This window comes from Manis javanica, chromosome 11 (assembly GCF_040802235.1).
Source record: "Manis javanica isolate MJ-LG chromosome 11, MJ_LKY, whole genome shotgun sequence".
Lineage (NCBI taxonomy): Eukaryota > Metazoa > Chordata > Mammalia > Pholidota > Manidae > Manis > Manis javanica.
In genome coordinates this window covers 33,908,800-33,923,730 of record NC_133166.1, presented here as the reverse complement: position 1 = coordinate 33,923,730, position 14,931 = coordinate 33,908,800, and the positions used below count along the sequence as shown (strand labels likewise).

The 14,931-nt window shown below is 49.5% G+C and overlaps 1 protein-coding gene across 14 annotated transcripts in view; it reads right to left on the bottom strand.

Moving 5' to 3' along the window:
* The window catches only part of BMAL1 (basic helix-loop-helix ARNT like 1), a 102,212-nt gene that overhangs the window by 32,424 nt on the left and 54,857 nt on the right, over nucleotides 1-14,931 (bottom strand). For 9 of the 14 annotated variants that reach the window (XM_073216231.1, XM_073216228.1, XM_073216237.1 and 6 more), the window contains one exon: nucleotides 1,365-1,493. The gene's annotated coding sequence lies outside the window, so the exon portion shown is untranslated. Of the gene's footprint in view, nucleotides 1-1,145; nucleotides 1,294-1,364; nucleotides 1,494-7,607; nucleotides 7,652-8,243; nucleotides 8,433-14,931 lie in introns of those variants that run through there. The other 5 variants (XM_073216229.1, XM_073216234.1, XM_073216230.1 and 2 more) reach the window with 4 other exon arrangements.

Below are 14,931 nucleotides of genomic sequence, written 5' to 3'. Positions count from 1 at the left end.
ACAACAGAGCCCTCAAACTGCAACCCCCTTGACCAAAGCCTTGGTCCCCCCACGCCAAGCCTCGTAGTCATACTCGCTAAGTGGTGTTTCATTCCTGGAAGTCAGCCCGACTCCTTCCTTTCACAGCCTGCGCCCAACCCATCAGCAATCCTATCAGCTCAACATTCAAAATCAAAAATCAAAAATCAAAAATCAAAAATTCATTTGTGTTTTTTTCCTTTATATTTCTTTTGCCTTTATATTTCTGCTCCAAGGTCCTCTCATCAATGAAGCCTCCCTGAATAGCCATAGAATACAGCTGCCCCTTCAACCTCCCTAAGCATCCCTACCCCACTGAATTTTTTTCTATAGCCCTTACCAAAATCTGGCCAACACTGACCAGCCTCTTTCTCTAGCTTCTGGCTGTCCTCCCCATCAGACTCAGCATCAGAGGAGCAGGGATTTTGTTTGGTTTGTTGCTTGTACCCTTAGCGCCTAGAACTTTCTAGCACATAAGTACTCAAATAGATGTTGAATGAATGAATGAATAAACTTGTATGTTAGGAATATTAACTCTTTGTTAATCATAGATGTTGCAAATACTCCCCCTCCTTGTGCCTTTTGCTTATGATATTTGTATGCACTACTAAAACTGACATGTTTTAAAAAGCATTTTCTCAACCCAAATAAAGATAGTCATCTCTTTACTTATATTTTTATAAGTGTCTGATTTATGAAATTTAATCCATTTGGAAGTTATTTTTGGTTCATTACCTAAAGTTGGGAATTTCTTCTTTCCCTCCAATAGATAGACAACTGTCCCAACAACATTTACTAGACCATACATCCTGTCACCGGTCATCTGAAATGTCATGGTGATGTATTGTCTACTTTTGGACATTCTGTTCTGTCCCTTTGATCTAGTTATTTCCATTCCAGTGCCACACTCTTTCTTATTGTGGCTTTATAATACACTTTAACACCCAGTAGAACAAATCCTTTCCCTCTTATTGCTCTTAGCTTTCAAGATTTCCTTGCTATTCTGATTTTATCCTTTGAGAAGCATTTTATGGCCATTTAATTACATTACAGGCCTTGAAGGTGGTGGCTATTGTTTTATTAATGACATTAAGAGAAGTAGGTCAGAAATTAGTATAGAGCCCTACCCTCAGGGTCTGTGGCCCTTTGGGCTGCATGTCAGACATGAGGTGCCACCTCCAGTCCCCACTCCCTCCTTTTCCTGAGCAGCCAGACAATTTGCATAAGGTGGAATAGTCCAAGTTTCAGGGCTCCTGGAAGAAATCACACTTCCTGAAGGAAGACGTACCATTGAAGATGCCAATGAGAGCAGTTGGCAGGGGAGGGGAATGGAATTGATTTATTACCTGAAGCTCTAGCTCTTAAACCTCAGATCCACCATGGGAGGAGCAAGGGGCCACTGGACGTGTCGGTCACCTCAAAGCAATTTTCATGTTTTGTAGCTCCCTTGCAGGCAGTCAACTTCTTTCAGAAACCTGCAGTGAGGCCCACAGGAAAAGAAACCCAGACATATCACTTTAGGGTAAGTACCTTTAAAAATCCCGTATTAGCTAAGGGAGAAGGGGGTGCTAGCTCTTCACTCCTAATTACAGCAGTAATGTTGGACAGCTCACTATCCCATTCTTCAGCTGCCTGTTAAACTGAACTGCAAACACGTGGTGGAATCTGGTAGGTGATCATTTCTGTGAAAAACAAAGCTTTTTAAATTACTAAACAGGAATGCTTGGCCACGGCCCTAGGAGAAAGCAGATAATTATATTTTTCATTTCTCCCACTGGGTCAGGCAGTAAGAATAGTGAACACTGCTTGAGTGTGTACTTTGTGCCAGGCCCTGCTCTTACTGCATTATGTAGACTGACTCACTTAAGCCTGGAAGTAACTCTGTGAGGTAGGTACTACCATTTTCTTCATTTAACCAGAGAGGAACGGGGCAGAGTGAGGTGAAAAAAGCAGCCGAGTCTCATATCTGGAGAGCCGCGGAGCTCCAGAAGCCACCCTCAGTGCTAAGGCAATTGCTCACCGCTCTCAGGTGAGGCCCATTACCTGAACAGAGACAACAGATACAACAGAAAACAAGTGCTCAGAGACCCAAAAACAAACTCCAGTGGGCCAACACCTAAAGCTGCTGGGAGCAAGGTACAAAGTTTAAGGAAAAGGTCCGCAAACCTCAGGTTCAGAGTCTGGGCACACATGAAGCTCAGGGAGAAATTGCTTCTGAAAAGGTGCGCCTGTTAAAGTGGCAGTGGCCCACCTCCCACAGCAAGGCAGAGGTCTCCACTGCGCCCTGGCCCCTGCGGCTGGGACGGACTGCTCTTCGGAACAGAGGGGTCTCCCACCCACGGGGTCCCCCACCCACCCTCCTCCGCTCTCTGTGCTCTGCCTGGAGATGGCAAACTCAGATTTTCAATGGGGCTTTCTGGACATTCCTGAAGTCAAATTCTGGGGTTTCACATTCTGCTGGCTAATTCTTGCAGTCTTTGGATTATCTTTGCCTTGATCATGAAGGTCTTCAAATGAATATCCAGGAGTAGGCCAGATTTGGTCCTCCCAATTTATTCTCCTGTTCAGTCTGATGCAGAGACCTTTCTTGTCTGATTCTGGTAACCCAGTCTGGATGTGTGCAAACAACAAGACCATGAACTTTGAACTTCCAGTCCCTAAAGCCTCAACTGGTACAGCAGTGGCAAATGGGTTCCAAGTCCCCAGGGCAGGCCTGGGAGGGACGCTTACCATCTATGCGGCATCTAAATCTGAGTCCCTCACGCAGGTCCCCACACTATTCACCCAGCCCCCAAATTAGCGACCCAGGATCCTGACATCCTCCCCTCACTCCTTCGCACACTCCAGACCCCCCCAACAGCCCTCTGCGGAATGGGTCCAGCCCCTTCCTCCATACCAGCAGCTGCTCTCCTCTCCAGCCTCACTGCCTCCTCACTGTGGTCAGAGACAGGACAGCCCATTGCTTAAGACACTTCAATGGCTTCACTGCTCTGGCCCAAGCCTTCCAGGTGAACCCCCAAACTCCCCCAGCAGGAAACACCAGGCCTCCACCACGGGTTTGCTCACTCTCCAGCCCAGCCCTCCTCCTCCACTGTGAAAGCAGACCAGGTGTCTCTCCCGCCCCTCGTCTCTGCCCCAGCGTGCCACAAGAAGAGGAAGGGGAGCACTGCACTCAGGTTCAGACCCTTCGCTGCCTCTCCCTGTGCGGACGGTCTGCAGGCTGCCCCGTGCCAGGCCCAGCCATGCAACTCACCTTCACCAATGAATGTGAGTGGAAAGGACAGCCACGACTTTGAACAGAACCTTTACCATGTGTTCCTCTGTGCTGAGACCAGCAATTCCTGGGCTAGAAGCTCCTCTAGCCAAGGCCCTGGGTGGATAGCAGCAAGAGGGAGAAACAAATCTTTGCTACTGTAAGCCTCAAACAAATCTTTGAGGCTGTTTATTACTAGGGTCATCAACTCTTCTGTTTGCCTCAGACTTTCCCATTTTAGCACTAAAAGCTCTACATCCTGGGAAACCCCTTTGTCCCAGCCAAACCAGGGCAGCTGGTCACCTGATTCTTGCCACTCTGTCACTCATGCTAAGCTGACTGACACAGGCAGGAAGAAGGAAACACAGACCAGGATCTGGGAGGAGAAATGGGGACAGTGGCATTCACACCAGACTAGTCCAGTCTTCACATAAGCCTATCCGTTCATTGTGACGATCATCCCAATTTTCTTTGTAAGGAAGTCAGGACCAAAGGGCAAAGTTACAGTGCTTAAGCTGGCACAGCTAGCACGTGGGGTATGTAGCTTAAGATGACCCAGCTGTGTCTGGCTCCCTGTGGTTCTTTCTAACTACCACACTGCTGCCCACCCCGCCTCCAAAACCACTCCCACAAACTAAAACACAAAATCCCAGAAGATGACCCATCCTGGGGAATGAATGCGAGGAAATGATAAGAAGCAACTCATGGTTCAGAAAAGCTGCACACACAGAGCCCACAAGTTGTCCCGGGGCTTCTGGCAGCCAGAGCAGAGAGGGAAGTGCTCGGCCCTCACCCAGGCTGGGAGGCGTATCAGTCAGTCCATCCAGACAGACTGAGCATGGAGGGGCCTGACCAGGAGGTTCTCTCTGTGGGACCTGAGCGACGCTGTGCCGAATGGCGCTGGGAAAACAAGCTCTGAGTGAGAACAGAAGGCTTCCCCCTTTTTGAAATGGGACCCCATGAAAGCCTGTCCCTCCTCTTGCCCCCACCCCCATAAGTGACAGCTGGATGGCATTCTGTTATGTCACTGGGGTAGTGGCTCTCAATGGTGTGACTTAGTAAAAGGGCATGGCTGAGAGAGATGTGAAGGACAGTGAGTCTGCATCCTTGACCACCCTGTCCAGTAGCTGTCCACTTCCTGATCTACTCCCACAAGACTCCCCACTCCCCAGAAGGACCCCTGTGTGGCCACCTTAGCATCTCCACAGCCTGCAAGGAGCTGGCCACCAGCAAGCAGTGCTCGGGAAGCACCTTCCCTCCCCTACCCATTCACCCCACATGCTGCTGGGGCCTGTCCCAAGGTTCACAGAGGGAAGGAATGTGGGGGTGCTCCATCTGTTCTGGTGGCAGTGGCCTTTAAGCAGAGGTGAGAGGCTAATGGAGCCCTGCCACCTGCAAGTGCCTCTTGGCCCTCCATGGTCACTCTGACAGTTGTGAGAGATTTGGTTGCCTTGCTTCGCACCAGATGGATTTGGAGAATGTTCACCCAGTGAGACCAGGTGCCTTGAGACTAAGGTGACAGGTGTTTGCACCAGAATCATTCAGCAAGCATTCTCTAGCCCCTAGCAGAAGCCAGGGCACTGGGGACACAGGGAGGAACCAGCAGTCCTTGTGTTCAAGATTCCCTCAATCTAGTTGGAGAGACAGTTTAAATAAAGACGTGATGGCACACTGACTAAAATAGACAGCGCTGTGCTTCCAGCGGTGTGAGCAGCGCACGGCACAACTCCAGGATGTGCCTTCTCCTTTCTAAGAGGCAGAGATCTGTGGAGCCATTGCCATGAATCTCCGGCAGGTGGCAGTCAAGTGTCTTGAGGAAGGAGTACCTTTTTTCTAGCTGTGGGGCATATGTAAGGTACAGGAGCAGAACAGGGGAGAAAAAAATTAGCTTATTGGCTGATGTGTTGGGGGTAAGGGAAGGAGAAAGGTCCAGGGAGGAGGTAGGACTTGAATCAGGTGTCACAGGTATTTGCCTGGTGGACTGGATGGCTGGAAGTACGTCTTGAGCACAAGGGAGTGTATTTGCAGTGGCAGCCAGGGGCCTGGGGGACAGCTTTGTTTACCCAGTGGCACCTGTGTGCCTATTCCTGCTGGTAGCTGTTGAGGCTTGGGAGTCCTGAAATCAAACATAAATCAAGGAGATTGCATTTGAACTACAGGGCTTGGACACCTAGCTGAGAGGGTCTTACAAAGGGCAGGATTTCTGAGTCCTGGGGTACTTTGTGAATCAAAACAAGGCCAGTCTTTGTGGAAAAAACATCTCCAATACCGTGGATGTGAAGGAGGTCTACAGAATTTCAGTCCTGGGAGCCCACTGAGGGTTGTTAGAGGGATTCAGAGATCTTAGTAAGTCACAAAACAGTCACAACCCACTCAAGGCACTCCATGAATGATAAGAGGGATGCCTTCCGAGACCTTTGCCAAGTCTGTCACTGAGGTATAGGGAGGAAGACAAGCTGAGGAACAAGCCAGGGCCCCACAGGGCTTTCTGGGAAGACTCCTGGGCCTGGAGAGGGATGTACAGGCCACTGATGGTATCACTGTGAAGTGGTCCAATCCCAGCTGACCAGCTGAGCGGCTGCCCAAACGGAGGTGGACCAGGATATGGAGGCAGAGCAAACAGAAGCATTATAACTAGAGCAACTGAGTAGACAAGCACATCCAGAACACTCCTTCCATAGGTTGGGTAAAAAAGACTGCAGAATGACCTGGAGTCTCAGGAATGGCGAACACCCCTGTAAACATCCATGAACCCCCTGAAAAGGGAACTGATAGTACTTAGTGCTTTTATGCACCACAGCCTTTATGACAGTGGTCAAGAGCATGCTCTCGACTGGGAGATGATGTCTGGGCTTCAAATCCTGACTTCACCATGTTAATACATGGTGCCTGGAGTACCAATCTCAGTTTCACTACAGGCACAGCACTTAACTCTGTGGGTCACGGTCTCCTGACCTGTGAGATGCCGGTGATAACATTACTGACCTCAGAGCTGTGGTGGAGGTTGAAAGAGATAATACAAGGTGTTTAGCATGGTGCCTGGCATGTACTAAACCCTCTATAATGTTAACTATTTGTCTTCTCATTGAACCACCACAACAGTTCTATAAAATGGCTAATGTTCTCTCTCCCCTGGTTTAGATGAGGAAACTAAGTTTCAGAGAGGTTAAGTACCTTGACCAAGGTCAGTGACTTTAGGGAGGTAGATTTAAACCCAAGTGGGTCCCATCTAAAGCCCTTAGTCTCTGCTCAACATGGCATGGCCTCCACACAAATAAGAAGTGGACACATGCCAGAGCACACAGGGATTTAAAAATTCTTCCAACCAGCACATTCCCAAAGGTCTGTCATGGAACACTGATTCGTGGGACTTTAATGGTGCTGCACAGGGAAAAAAATCAATGGCTAAAGAAGTATGGGGACTGCGGGTTAAAAAATTAGCTTCCCTTCTGCAAGGCTTCTCAGAACCTTCAACATGGCCCTGCAGAGGGTGAAGGTCCAGGAGCAGCAGAGTCTCCAATTCCCCACATGAGCTCATCCACACACTGTTCTTCATCTAGCATGTAAGAGACTAAGTTCTGGTGGGACACACTTGATCTGCAGAACCATTCAGGAACCCCTCCTTGTGATCCTGCTTCCTCTGACGCTGCCGGTTTCCTGCTGAAGGTGCTTGGTATGGTTTTATTAGCCTCTTGGCTCCTCTGAAAGCAGCCGCAGGTCTGAGGTCCCTGCCTCACTTTTTCCCATGTGTGGTCTCTGGCCACCTCCTCTGCCCATTGTGTGACCTCTGCCTCTCAGCACCCACATTCTGCTTGCAGAACCCACATACATTCAGAATTGCCTGGACTTTGCTCCAACGGCTTTCCTTCCAGCTGAGATCTAGGGTTTCTCTGCATTGCCTAGAAGATTACAGTGGAAGCTGAGGCTTCTAAGAGAGCTCACAGGTGCTGCCTGTCTGCAAGCAGAGCCCAGGCCTCGTTCTCCTCTGCAGCCCAGGGCCTGGCACAGAGGAGATGCCCCTTGTTGGGGTGGGGGTCTCTGTATCAGCCCCATCCTGGCTGCTCTGCTGTGTCAGCTCTGGGAGGCAGCCTCCCGGAGGACAAAGCTCTTCTCCTGACCCTCAGCCTCTACATGCCTCTGCATTCAAAGATGGTGTGGAGGAGGGCCTCCCTTTCCCTGTACCAAGAAGAATCAATGAGTCATTCACATTCACCAAAGACAGATCAATGTGGCTCCTGTTTTCATCTCTTCTTTTTTTTTAATGCTACTGAGTAAGAGAATAGAGACTGGCCCTGAAGATTCAAGGGAAGGACACTCTTTTCACCAAAAAACTTACTGCCTGAAGTTGGAGAAAGTTCTGGAAAACATCTGCATCTTGTTCTAAAGGAAACAAAAAACAGCACTGCTGTTATTTGGTGGTAAAGGGAAAGATGCTGGTATGAGGGAGGGCAGAATCAAAGATGGGGCGGCCTTGAAAGGTGCTTTGAGTTTCTGGTTAGGGCTGTGGGTGGGGGCAGGCTAGGACAGGCAGCAGGGGGTGGGCCCAGGAGGCCTGAGACTCAGAGGGGAAACGGGATATGCCTTCCTTGAGAATGTGGGCTGAGAGGACTGCAGATGGAATGGATGTTAAGCAGTGGAGCAGAGGATACTGAAGGACCGTACATGGAGCGGCCCTCACTTTTCCACCATGGCCGAGAGCAAGGCCAACTGCAAAGTGGGGTGGGGTCTGAGGACAGGCCGGGCAGGGGTGCGTGGCGAGCGGCGCAGAGCAGCAGAGTCTCCAGGGTGAGGCCAAGCGGGTGTTTATGCAGAGCCGGCGGACCTGGCCCACCACCTGCCCAGCATTTCCCAAGCAGGAACAGAGGCAAAGTCGGGTTTCCCGAACGGCAGGGTATGGGGGAAGGGCAGGAGGACAATGTGAAGACCAGTCGGACAGGGCGGTGGTCAGCACAGGGCCTCTGGAGCCACACACCCTGGGTTCAGATGCCAGCTCTGCCGCCTCCTCGCCTCGTGTCCTGGGCATGGCCTCTGCCAGCTGCAGTTTCCTCAGCTGTAAAAGGAGGAGGATTCCTCCCTGCAAGCTGAAGGCAGCAATACGTGGAAAGCCCTTAGAGTGCTTGTCCGATTAACTGTGGTTGCTGATGTGGATGACCTCGTGCTGCTGAGAAAAGGAGAGGCAGAGGCTGTGGCACAGTAGGCGCTGATGTCAAAGGCAGCAAGCTCGCACCGGGACTCCGGGAAGGCGAGGCGGAGGGGACGCGCAGCGGGGCTGCAGCACTAGGCGAAGGAGCCCCAGGACAGCGAGCTCTGGGGGCCGGGAGGGAGTGGACGAGGGCACCGGGGACGGATGGACAACATCCCGGAGGGCAGCGTCTGGCAGCAGGAACCACCAGGACTCACAGCAGTTTGAAAGGTGAGTGCCCCCTTCATTTTACAGCCAATGAAACTAAAACACAGAGAAATGACTCCTCCCACAGGAAGCTGGGAATAGGATCATGAGAAAGTTAAGTCAATGGGTGGTAATAATGGAACTTTGGAGCTTCTCAGGACAATGAGATGGCAGAGCAAAGACAAGGATTTTCCTACAGAGATGGAGACCACAGAGGGGCAGCCAGCAAGCCGACAGGTGCTGTGCAGAGCCAGGCTGCCCCAGCAACTCTGGGGTGAAACAGTGACCCCCAGCCAAGAGGTGTGGGGCACAGAGAGGCAGACACAGCACAGGGAGTCCCCTTTATGTACCACATACCACACGCTTTGGCTGATGGGAAAGGAGGCTTCAGATGTCTACCATGGCCTAAAGTCCAGAAGTAATCCATCCAACACAATTTACTGAGCACCCATATATGCCAGGTAATTTTTATGCTGAAAGAGTTGGTAATTTAGAAAATCCCCACCACAAATTAAATGTGGCAGTCAAATTTCAATTCAGGACAATTTTGTAATAATAAAGACACTGTTAGTGTGTGGGCCATAATCATTCATTAATCTTTCAACAAGTATTCAGTGAGGGCATCCAAGTGTCAGGTGGGGCTGGGGGTGAGGGGGCAAAGACCTGGCCCTCAGCGGGTATCCGTTCTGGCGAGGAAGGCAAGCATAGGACATAAGTGAGTGGATCCTGCTGGGAGGTGGGGAGAGCTGGGGAGAAGTCAGAGAGGGGTAGAGGAGCACTGGAGACAAAGGCCATCACAAGTCGAGGTGGTGAGAGAGTTCCAGGCCAGGAAGAGCCACAGCAAGGGGCACGGGGGAGCCGAGAAGGTGAGAGGGCTGGCCACAGACAGGCGGGGAGGCCACAGGGTGCTCGGCAAGCCCAGTGAGGGCCTTGGCTTTGATCGCTGTGAAATGGGCAGTGACGTGATCCCACCTGGGTTTTAAGCCTGGTGTCAGTGTTGAGAAGAGACAGGGGAGGCCTGTGGGGGAACCGTGTGTCGGGAGGGGAGCGAGCTGTGTGCGCACATGTGTGTGGTGGTAGTGGGGCTGTGAGTCTTGGGTGTGGGGGCAGTAAGGCGCAAGGGAGGCCAGTAAGGAGATGACAGTGGTGTGGGAAAGGGGCGTGCCTCGGCCCTGGTCTTAGGAGTGGACGAGCTCAGTGGCCATGGGGGTGAGAAGCTGTGGATTCTGGTATACTCTGAAGGAACAGCCAGTGGGACCTCCTGACCTTTCCAACATGAGGGGCCAGTCTGTGAACTGCACAAGGCCTCCAGCTATCAAGTCATGCTCTGTGACAGCTGGAGGGGGAGGAGCCTTTTGTCAACCACCCCACAGGGTGACAGCCCTTGGTGGCCGAGGCATATGAAGCGAGAGGTACCCATGGGGGTCTAAGCCACCATACAGATGGCACAGCTGCGGGAACAGTGACAACCTCCCGCTTTCTGAGAGTCAAATGTGCCCACGACAGTGCTAGCCTGTACACAGTCATTTGGTTCTGCCAGCGATGAAGGCATTATCATGTAGAAGATGACACTGAGGCTCAGAGAGGTGCAGCCTCTTGTGCAAGATCACACAGCCAGGAGTGGGGAACAGGGATAGAATTCATATGTGTCCAACTCCAGAGCCAAGACTCTGTACAAGCTTTTCTTGCTAGTGACTCAGCAAAGAAAAGCAAAGACTGCCCCAAGTAGGAGAAAGGGCAGGGCCAGCTTGTGCCATCCTCCCCCCTCCGCCTCCCTCCTACAGTGCATGGGGGCCAGAACCAGTAACAAGGATCTGACTCAACTTGAGTGCTGGGGGAATGGCAGGGGTGTTTAACTGGTTAACTCACAGTTAGCCAGATGATCCTTTCTGCTCTAACTCCAAACAACCATAAACCTTTCCGAAATGCACTTGTCTACTTGGCGAGCATTTTGAAGAAGGCAATTTAATCTTGTGATGTGTCTCAAGGCCTCCAGCTGTGCTCCAGATGGAGGATGCACATCTGAGTGTATCCTGGCCCTGGGAGTAACCCTGAGAATTCCTCTTTTAACTAAAATGGAATCAGCTTGTTTTCTTTCATCTACCTCTTTCCTACGCAAGAAGCCAAACAAATATTTCAAGTGATTTCAGTTTCACTTTTCTGCTTTGGTTGCAGCAAATGAGTGTTACATGACTGCGGATGTAAAAAACATTAGTTGTAGAGCTCAAGACACTTTTTCTGAGAAAATATTCAGTGCAGGAGTCACAACAAAAACAACAGTGTAGAAGTGCAGCAGCAGAAACCGTACGTGGGGATCTTATTTTGTGCCAGTCAGTGCTGTTTCATTTAGTTCTTGAAGAAGTAGCCATCCCTCAGAGGGCTCAGGTGAGCTGCCTGAAACGCCTCGGCTCTTGGGTGGGACTCAAACCCAGGTTTAAACCCAGGTCTGTTTAACTCCAAGCTTCTGTGACGGGTGAAAGTGTATTACCCTTCTTAATTAAACAAAACAAAAATAAAACCTCCTAAAAGTCAATAAAAATATAAATATCTCAGTGGAAAAAATACTAAAGACTATGAATAGGTAGTTCACAAAATTCCCACAATTCATTTGTGCAGGCAGAGGCCATAGAACAACTGCAGTGACCTTGGGGAGGAGCAGGAAGCCCGGCTGGTCTGCCTCTCTGTAAAAACCTACACGTGGACATTAAAATATATATATATATATGTACAAGTGGGAGAGTAGAAAAAACCGAGATGGCAAAGATGAAAAAGGATGATAATAAAAACTCTGTTTCAGACTCTTTAAGGTTATGTATCTTCTAAAAGGAACAGGGGAAGCATCAAAACACCTTATTTCTCTGACAATGGATGCGGTTAAAAATTGTGACTTCTATATATACCTTTATGGAAAGGGACATTTCTAAGAGAAATGAAACCATTTCTTTCTCTTTCAAGTCTACCTTAAAGTTTCTCCAGGTAATTTATAAGCTAACACACACATGCACGCGCACACACACACACACACACACACACACACACACACTACCTCTCTGACTTTTAAGGATTCAACACAAATATTTTTAATATTCCTTTTTTACTCTTGAAATGAAATTTATAAATAATATACCCTACCAACACTTAAAATTTGAAAACAACAAATATAATACCCTAACTGTAATACAAAGAAGAAAGAAAATAAAATTAGTTAAGATAAGATGTATGTCAATATGCAAATATGTTGGGCACAGCTACTCTAGGGAAGATATAATGAGATATTGGTACCTAATGTATAACAGATAGGTAAGCCTCGTAAACTTGGTGGTTGTGTTTCTGGAAAATTCAGTATATATTAAAAACATACAAAACTTATTTGTGTTTATGTTGTAAAATGGAGTCTGACTCCAGACTTAGGTAAGTTCCAGCAGGGCTTCACTTACACGAATGTCCACTGAACTATAAGAAGTTGCCATGGATATTGCATAAATCCTTTATTCTCCATGGGGTACATCTAGCATCCCTGCTGCCCCCCATGAGAGCCCTGTCCCTCATCATGTGACAGCTGGATCTCCCCACTCACTCCCAGGATGTCTCATAGGAGTGCTATGTACTCATTCAGAACAGATCATATGGTTCAACTCTTCTACAAAGAGAGCAGGGGCAGAAAGAGGTTGAGATAGCCACTGCAGCCATATAGCCACTCCCTTCCCAGTCACCAGCAGTCAAGACTGGAAAGGGAAGAGGGGTAGATCATGGAAGGAAAAGGAAATTATTCTAATATTTATATTTATTTATTTACTAATTGCTAGACATTGTGCCAGGAGCCTTCTGTTATGCCAATGCAGGGATCTCATCTAATCTCCTATCAGTCTTAGTGGTTAGTTCTAGTATCCTCCCCAATTTTCAAGTAGAGACACTACATCTCAGGGAGGTTAGGTCATTGCTCAGAGCCCCATTTTTGGTATTGACAGAACTGGGTTTTATTGAGTCCTTTTTCTATTGTTTTAAGCTGCTCTCCCTCCAGGTCTCAGAGCACCCACATTCTGGGGGCCAGGTCCCTCACTTGGCTGCTTTAATCTGTAGGATATAGTAAGTGGGATTAGAAACAACTGACAAAGAGAAAGATGGTTCAATCCCAGCTTCTCAGTCCTTCTGGCTCAGCTAATGTTTGGCCAGTGCCTGGACCAGAAAAGCCCAAGGGTTCCTGAGCACAGGGAGCAACTCTTGGTGAAGTCTGGGCCCTCTACCCATAGACTCCTCGGGGAGCCTGGCCCGAGCCACTGGGGTCAGGGCAGGACGCCATCCCGAGGGCCCGTGCCTCTACAGTGTCTGCCAACACTCTGCAGGAGGGCGGCAGCTAAGGGCTGGGGCACCTGTTCAGTGAACGAGGGCTCGGTCACCAACCTTGAGGCATCAGGTACGGGGAACACTCAGCCAGACACTGAAGCTCATGGCCCAGCTGCCTCTGCTTATTTTACCCTCCAAACATTCTGGTGGAAAGATAGTGTGATTTCCCTCTTGCAGAAGAGGAAACTGAGACCCAGCGACTGGCATCTAATCACACAGCTGATGAGGGACGAGGCGAGTGCTCAAGCCCAGGTCGGACTGGCCTCCGCCACTGCCCTCTACTGTACCTTCAGGAACCTTCCTGATTTATGCATGTCAGGGAAGTGTGTATTTGGCACCTACCTTCCCAGCTTTGGAGGGCAGGTGGGCATCACATCCCTCCAGCCCATAACTGCTTGGGGCTATGCTATAGGACTGAATATTGGATTATATACTTGAAAAGGTAGGTAGGACAGTCTGCCAACGTACGCACCTTTTTCTCCCTCTGCTTTCTAGTCACAAAGCCATGGCTACGCACTTTAAACAAGAAACCTATTATATCAGACTTCATGTTCAGGAAAATAAAATACTAATCACCCATTTTGTCACCCTGCTCTAAACCCACCCCTGCAGGGCCAGCAGGGCAGGATGAACCCATGTGCTAATAGCAGTGTAAAGGCCTCTGCCCTGCAGTCGGTTGTGTCAAAACAAATTCTGCAGATGTTTCATAGAAAATGGTTCAACTCAGGCTCTCATTAAATAATTTCTTGCAAAATAAGTCAAAGTTGGACCAGCCTGTCTAATGCACCATGGGCTTATCTTCTGTGAGATATGATAACCCCACAGCTAAGAGCACTGGAGCCAGACTGCCTGGGTGCAAAGCTCTGCTCTGCAGTTCACTTATGTGACTCTGGGCAAGATCTGACCTCTGTTCTCCCGTTTCCACATTGGCAAAATGATGAGAGAACCCACCTCAGAGGGTGGTTGTGAGCAGGAAGGAATATGATTCGTGTGAGGCCCTTAGAACAGTGCCTGGCCGGTAGTTAGCCCTCAGTGAATGGTGCCTATCACTAATACCCATATTGGCTGCCATGTCACATAAGGAATGGTTGAAGGCAGTAGAGAGCATCAACCCTGGAGAGGGAGAAAAAGGGGACAGTAAAGAAAAAGGACCAAGAGTCCAGGAGCACTATTTTCAAACTTAGAAAGTAGAATCATACCACACCTACAAACCTTTGCTCTGTTTTGCTGCAAGGGGCAAAACTGCCTCTAATCCAAGAGGCAGATTTGGAATAGAATAAAGAAGGATTTTCTAACAGCAGACGTCCCTAAAGGGGGTTAGGATGCCTGGCGTGGGGGTACCTGAAGGGTTAGGGGCCTGCCTGTCATGAACAGTACAGATGGGATTTTCCTGCACAGGAGGGTGGCCAGAGGAAGTGACCGCTGCTGCCCCTTCCCACTGGGCATTCTACCACTCTGGTAACAAGCAAGTGAGTGCGGGGAGCCAGGGTGTGGCTGCTCAGCCTGAAGGAAGGAGGACGGGCCTTGGGCCAGTCTCATCACACACAACCTTCAGGACGTTCTCTTCTGCTCTCAGAACACCATCTGGCGGCAGCCACAGTGGCTGGGACCAGCAATGGCCCAGGGAAACTCAGATGTGTTTCTTGAACGTCTGGTGGATGCCTGGAGAAGTAGTTCAGGGAAGGTGTGAAATGACAGGCTGTGGTAACAAACTACCAACATTTTTTTACTTTAGCGAATTTAAAGACAGATCAGATACAAAATGCCACTGTTTCCTGGGGGTGCACAATTCGCAGCTCCATCGGTAGTGCCTGTGACAGGATGATGAGGTGGTTCCAGTCCACAGGCAACTTCCCAAACTCTTTCCAGGGGAAGGTTTCAACGTTCATCACCACCCAACCTTTAACTGACACAACCCCCCTGACCA